Source organism: Stomoxys calcitrans, chromosome 2 (genome assembly GCF_963082655.1).
Source record: "Stomoxys calcitrans chromosome 2, idStoCalc2.1, whole genome shotgun sequence".
NCBI classification, from domain to species: Eukaryota; Metazoa; Arthropoda; class Insecta; order Diptera; family Muscidae; genus Stomoxys; species Stomoxys calcitrans.
Genome location: NC_081553.1, coordinates 197,016,690 through 197,023,465, shown reverse-complemented (window position 1 = coordinate 197,023,465; position 6,776 = coordinate 197,016,690). Strand labels below are relative to the sequence as shown.

Genomic DNA, 6,776 nt, shown 5'->3' with positions numbered 1-6,776 from the left:
TTACATATGGCATATGGCTGGGCTAGACCCAGAGGTTTCAATGTTAACCCAGAGACGACTGAAATATGCCTGTTCACGAGGAAGACGAAGATGAGCCAATTTAACGCACCACGCTTCCTAAATAAGACGATTTCGATGTCTTACAACGCCAAATACTTAGAAGGGATTTTGGATAGGAAACTTAAGTGGAAGTGTCACATTCAGGAGCGTACCGAGAAGGCTCACAAATGTTGGGCTTTATGTAAACGGGCCGTAGGCTCGAAATGGGACCTGAACCCGAGGATAGTCCACTGGTTCTACAGAAGCGTGATAAGACCAATACTTACTTATGCCTCAGTAGTTTGGTGGACTGCTATGGAGAAAATGTGCAATATAAGGACCATACAACAGGTTCAGAGAACATGTTGTCTTGGCATAAACGGAGCGATGAGGACCACGCCTACTAGGACACTGGAGACTATTCTAGATATCCGACCCATTTACATACAGATTAAGTGTGAGGCAGCCCCTTCGGCTATGAGACTTAAGGCGATGGGAGAATGGATTGAGGGTGGTAAAAGCTGATACCATCGCGGTAATATCGAGGCGACGATAGGAAACCTGGAAGGAAGGGAAGAGGTTTCCGATCAGATACCTGAGATGAACCTTGAAGTCGAGTGCGAGGCACTGCTGCCATCGGCACAGTCTTGGACTGACTGAATCTTGCTATCTGGGATATCATATTACATGGATGGATCAAAGCGAGGGGACTGAGTGGGCCTGAGGGTCTACATTGAGAATCCAGGTACTGAGATCTGTTTTAGACTGCCTGAACATAATACGGTACTGCAGGCAGAGATCCGCGCAATCACGAAATGCGTAAGGTGGTGCGGTACTAACGCCAGCACGTCGAGTGTGAATATCTTTACGGACAGTAAAATTGCCATAAGGGCAATAACAACCAGGACGGTAAGGTCACGAATAGTGATGGAGTGTAAGAACGAGATTAACGCCTTCTCTGAGGCAAAATTCACATCGTTTGGGTGCCGGGCCATAATGGAGTAAAGAGGAATTAAAGGGCAGACGATTTGGCAGTGAAACCAGAGAACTGCCGTCGATAAACTTGGTTGAGCCGAAGCTTTTCGGGCCGATGCAGTTTAAGGGCGTGGGCGACAAAAGCGCATGAAACACAGCGAAACAGTCGGTAGGACGGCGAAAATCCTATGGGGTGATCCGGATAGTGAGAGGACGAGGCTACTACCGAAAGGAAGTAAAAAGGAGGTCAGTATAGATTTTGGTATCATAACGGGAAGCATAGGACTACGAGCTCACTTATGCAAAATCGGAGGGGCAAGTGATTGCATGTGTAGGCCATGTGGGGAAGATGATGAGTTCAATTCAATGTTTCGACCAATCCCATGGTTGAGGGTATAAGAAAGCAATTAAAAACAATTTTGCTATATTTACATCGTATATCAGGGTTTACGAAGAAAGTTATTAAACTTTTTTACCTATCACCATAGGATGGGGGTATACCAATCTAGTTATCTGTTTGTAACACCACGAAATATTGATTTAAGACCCCATAAATTATATATATTCTTGATCGTCTCGACATTCTGAGTCGATCTAGCAATGTCCGTCTATCGAAATCACGATAGCAGTCGAACGTGTAAAGCTATCCACTTGAAATTTTGCTCAGATACTTACTATCGAAGTAGGTCGCTGAGGATATCAAATGGGCCAAATCGGTTCAGATTTGGATATAGCTCCCATATAAACCGATTTCCCGATTTGACTTCTTGAGCCCATGGAAGCCGTAATTTTTGTCCGATTTGGCTGAAATTTTGCATAAAGTGTTCATTTATGACTTCCAACAACTGTACCAAGCACGATACAAATCGGTCTATAACCTGATATAGCTCCCATATAAACCGAGCGCCCGATTGACTTCCCGTGTCCTTACAAGCCGCAACTTTTGTCCGATTTGGCTGAAATTTTACATGTAGTGTTCTGTTATGACTTTCAACAACTGTGCTCAGTACGGCCCAAATCGCTCTCTGATTTGACTTCTAAAGTCCTTACAATACGCAATTTTTTCCCGATTTGGCTGAAATTTTGCATGCGGTGTCCTGTTCTGACTTCCAACAACTGTGCCAAGTACGGTCACAATCAGTCTATAACCAGATATAGCTCCTATATAAACCGCGGTCTCTCGATTATCCTTGTTTGGTTCCTAGAAACTTTAATTTTTGCTAGTTAAACAGAAGTAGAATAAAACTATCCCCTTCAACTAAATTTATTTTGTATAAATTTTTAGGATTCCCAAGATTTGGCTCGGCCGAACTTAGCACGCTTTTTCTTGTTAATTACAGTTTAGTGGTCTTAAAGTTGGCTCCCGTGCTCGATAAAACGCCTTATTTCGATATCAATTGTAATTTAACAATTTAATGCATACTTTATCGTCTACTTTTTAGGAAAGAATGGGGTAATTAATGGATCAATTAGGTGGCGTATGAGTTATTTTCTATACCCATTATCTTCATACGCATCATGGGATTTCCTCCATTTACATCTCAGCCGACCAGCATTAATAAAAAGTATGTATTTTCGCAGGCCATCGTAGCGCAAAGGTTAGAATGTGCGCATATTACGCTGGGTTCAAAGCCTAAGCAGAACATCAGAAAAGAATTTTTCAGCGGTGGTTATCCCCTTCTAAAGCTGTCGGCATTTGTGAGGAAGTATGCCATTTGAAAATGGTATGACAGCCATGTAAAAACTTCTCCACAAATATGAAATTAATTGGTGAACATTTTCCTGCGACAATTTTTCAAAATTTTTGACGTGTATTATCTCGACAAGAGTGCATTGATGGACTTCAATCTTTGTAAAGCGATAAAGCACTATTTTATAGCAATGTGAAAAACTGGTTAAATGTAGTGAGTCATGGCCGACGTTCGCTCAAAGTCGAATTCTGTGAAGGTCGTCTAAAAATGGTTGTTATACTAGAGAACATCTATGAAGTGCGTGAAATTATAACGCAGTATCATCATGTGACATCCCGTGAGATAGAGGCATCTTTGGGCATTCCTTACATCTTGCACTATAAAAGGTTTGTTCTCGTTGGATTCCACTTAATTCGACAATCGCCTCAATTAGCGCGTAGAATTGTTAAAAAATACGATCGCGGTGCTTCAAAATACGTTTATAAGATCGACACAGGTGGTAAATCGTGGATCTAGGCGTAGGAGCCTGAAACAAAACAACAAATGACCGCGTGGGTCTTCATAGTCGAGCCAAATCCAACGAAAGTTGTTTGTGAAAGAAGAACTTCGAACCCGGTGCTAGTTTCTTCGGTTATGGTTGGTCAAAATTGGTCATGTGGTGGCTGTTCCGCTTGAACAATATAGGAAAGTCAATTCCGAGAGGTACATCATAATTTGATTGCCTGAAGTCTTGTGAGTAATTCGAATAACATATGAGCCCGAAACAAAACAACAAACGACAGTGTGGGTCTTCATAGTCGAGCCAAATTCAACGAAAGTTGTTGTGAAAGACTAATGTAGCCTGGCAAAGTACAGTGGGATAGAATCCAAAAATACTCTGGTATAAATCTGCCATTTGAGAACTGGAAGAGACAATACTTTTAAAATTTTAATGGTTAGCGCAAATTTGTGAGATAAAGTGCAAAAATTCAAGGCCCCAGGTAGTCCGGACGGCTCTTGGCAGGATCCTAAAGTTCGAAAAATTGTTCGGGCTGCCAAATCCTGCTGCCCAAAAATCCCAACAAAAAATTTAAATTTTTTTTTGTAATTTTAACTGAGATTGGCATCATATTTTGCGATTCTATTTTCATTTTGAAGCATGATTTGGATTGGCGACAAAAATTTTAATGAATTTTCTGGGGAATGCGTCAACATCCGATGATTCAGTTAAAAGTGAGTAGGTGCTCCACTTTTCGAGGTTTCATTAGCAGACAACATACTACGGCCTGAATTCTCCACCGCTGTTGTTCGGTGCTTAAAATCCGTTCTTGGTCTACTTCCGCGCATTAGATTTGCCGCTCCACTTGGAACAGACGCAAACCACCAAAAGCTTAAGGGATAATAATTTTATGTCTTGAAAATTTGCTTTAAAAAAGTATATAAGATTTATTCCCAGGGCGATTTAAAAACACCTCCGCTATACTTAGTTGTGTAAAGGTAAATGTCAAAAAAAAAAAAAAAATGCAGTGACATAAACCCTGTTTTATTTTAACACTGTCCACTGCAAGTTATACGTATATACTGACAGATTTCCATATTTAAAAGAAGAAGAAAAAAAAAAATAGAAAAATAAAATAGAAGAAAAAAAATAGATTGCAAAAAACATTAAAAACGTTTTATCACAAATATTTTTCCCCAAAAAATCTCCAATTTTTGGTCCCCAGTCCCCAAGTCAAAAATTGACCCCCCCTATTTTCATACAAATTGCTCCCCATTTTCATAAAAATTGGGTATTGTGTTCTAATAGTTGGATGTGTTTGTTTGTGAGGTAGAGTAATTTTTTTTTCTTGATGTGCTACAAAAGGAAAATACTCTTAAGACCATTATTTAAACCTGGAAGACATATCTTTTTACATATCCAACCGATGACTTTGATGTGGTAACAAAGGAAATCGTGGTCTAGCAAACCAATCAAATGCTATACCAACGCAAAAATTCCTTTTCTACCTAACTTAAAAAAAGGGGTTTAGAAACAGAGAACCCTACAGTCTGTAGCCTGACAATATCCGATTGTGAAAATAGCCAATGTGAGGAGAAATGCCCAATACAGGGCAATACAATCCATTCATTGGGCGATAGTGTTGCGTATGAGTTATATTATTTTTGTAATGATATTTTCATACGCACCAAGGGAAATGATAAAAAGGAAAAATTGTATTGTGCAAAAACTGAAAATTTGCTCGCCAACATCCCATTAAGGAACAGGGAACCACGAACCATGCTGATGAAATAAACTTAGTAGCTTTACAATATGATTCATATTGTTGGAAATTTGCAATTAGAATATAGCCATTCTCTTAACAGTGATCCAGAACGTATCGGTCAAAATTCCTTAGCCTTAGTAAAAACAATTAAAGTTCCATAAAAAGCGGATTGTGCAAAGAGCCCATTGGTTTGAGTAAAGGTCACAGTAAATAGACGAAATAAATTTGTTTCTTGAAAATAAAACTAAAAATTCGAAAATTACTCTTTGGCAATTTGGATATTTTTGATTTTTTTTTTTTCATTTTTGAAAAGTATCTAAATTGAAGTTTTCAGACGTAATTTTGTATTTTCTACCATTTGAACCTGTTTGTTTATTTCAAACTTTTTTTTATTTACATTATTTAAATAAGTTTTCCAAAAGTTTGTTTTAAAACCAAGATGTTATACAATTGTGGGAAATATTTTTTCTTTGCCTTTGAAATTATTTCATATTTCTGAATTTTATTTTAGTATCTGAAATTATGACTTATTTTATTTTTCCTAAAGATCTAGCCTTTCATTAATGGTTTAACTTTAATTTTATAAGAACTGCATTAATTATGTCATAATCACTTAAATTCTTATTAATTTTTTTTTTTATAGAAATTATCTAAAGTCCAACATACCTTTTTGCTTTATAGCCCTTTATCATATAAATAATTTCATAAACATTCGCTAAAACATTTGAGCTATGACATAAAATTGAAAAATTATCACCCAGCGAAAGTATAAAATTTTAATGTCACAGTTTTCACAGCACAATTTTTTTTTAACGGTATACAACTGATTTATGCCACAATATTGACCAGCACACAAATGCAATTAAAAGCCACTAACTCTGGTCTCATCAATTATTCAAAAACAGTTAATGCAATACAAAGATTGCTTAATATTTTTTTTTTTGTTTTCAAAAAAATAAAAAATAAACGTTTGTCTTTTTTCTTGACCAAGTATTTGTGTTGTCACGGAACGCTTTATTATGTGAACACGTCAAAATGTATGCAACAACTGACATGAAGATCAACCAAAGCACGTTGTTAAATAAGCGAATAAACTTACACATACACAAGCGCACACGCAGCCAAAGTCAACACTCATACAAGCATGTTGGGAAAGCAACTTCAGCAGAAACCTCAGTGTGGACAAACTTGGTTAGAATAGACAAACACACGCATACATATTACAAAACCAATCCACAGGCACATACATGGGCACGCATACAAATGCAGTTGAACACCCCTACACACACTTACATTTAACATTTGAAACGATGAAGCAACAATTGGCTGTATATCCATGTTCTTGTGTGTATGTTTATCAGCTGTGAAAGGGAAATTCTGTTCTATACACACACACACACACACACACACTTAGTCATTTATAAGGAATTTTGTGTGTAGGCAAGCACTCAAAACAAAGGAACAGCCTAAAAGTATGCACAGGAAAGTACAACGTGCAGTTTGTTATCATCGATGAATTTCCAACCATCTTCATTGTAATGTAATGTTTGTTTTAAAATACTCTCAGAGTGTGCTACTAAGAGTGTGTGAGAGAGAGAGAGAGAGCACAAGAGTAAGCTACACCTATAGAGTGGGTCGCATATAAGATGACCAATACTTAAAGAAGCTTCTCCTTCATAACGGGACTCTGTTGTTTTATGAATGAATATTTTTCCTTTGTCTACAACAACAACAATAACAACAAAAAATGCTACATGATGAGCATGGTTTAAATGCCGTATAACGGTCATGCGTAATGGTTTTTACCATTGTCATTTGTGCTTGAGTA

The 6,776-nt window shown here is 37.6% G+C and overlaps 1 protein-coding gene across 2 annotated transcripts in view; it reads right to left on the bottom strand.

The window, feature by feature from the left end:
- LOC106081794 (tachykinins) overlaps positions 1-5,997 on the bottom strand; it is an 89,517-nt gene extending 83,520 nt beyond the window's left edge. For both annotated transcript variants that reach the window (XM_013244003.2, XM_013244004.2), the window contains exon 1: positions 5,615-5,997. The gene's annotated coding sequence lies outside the window, so the exon portion shown is untranslated. The remainder of the gene's footprint in view (positions 1-5,614) is intronic.
- Between the last annotated feature and the right edge of the window lie 779 nt (positions 5,998-6,776).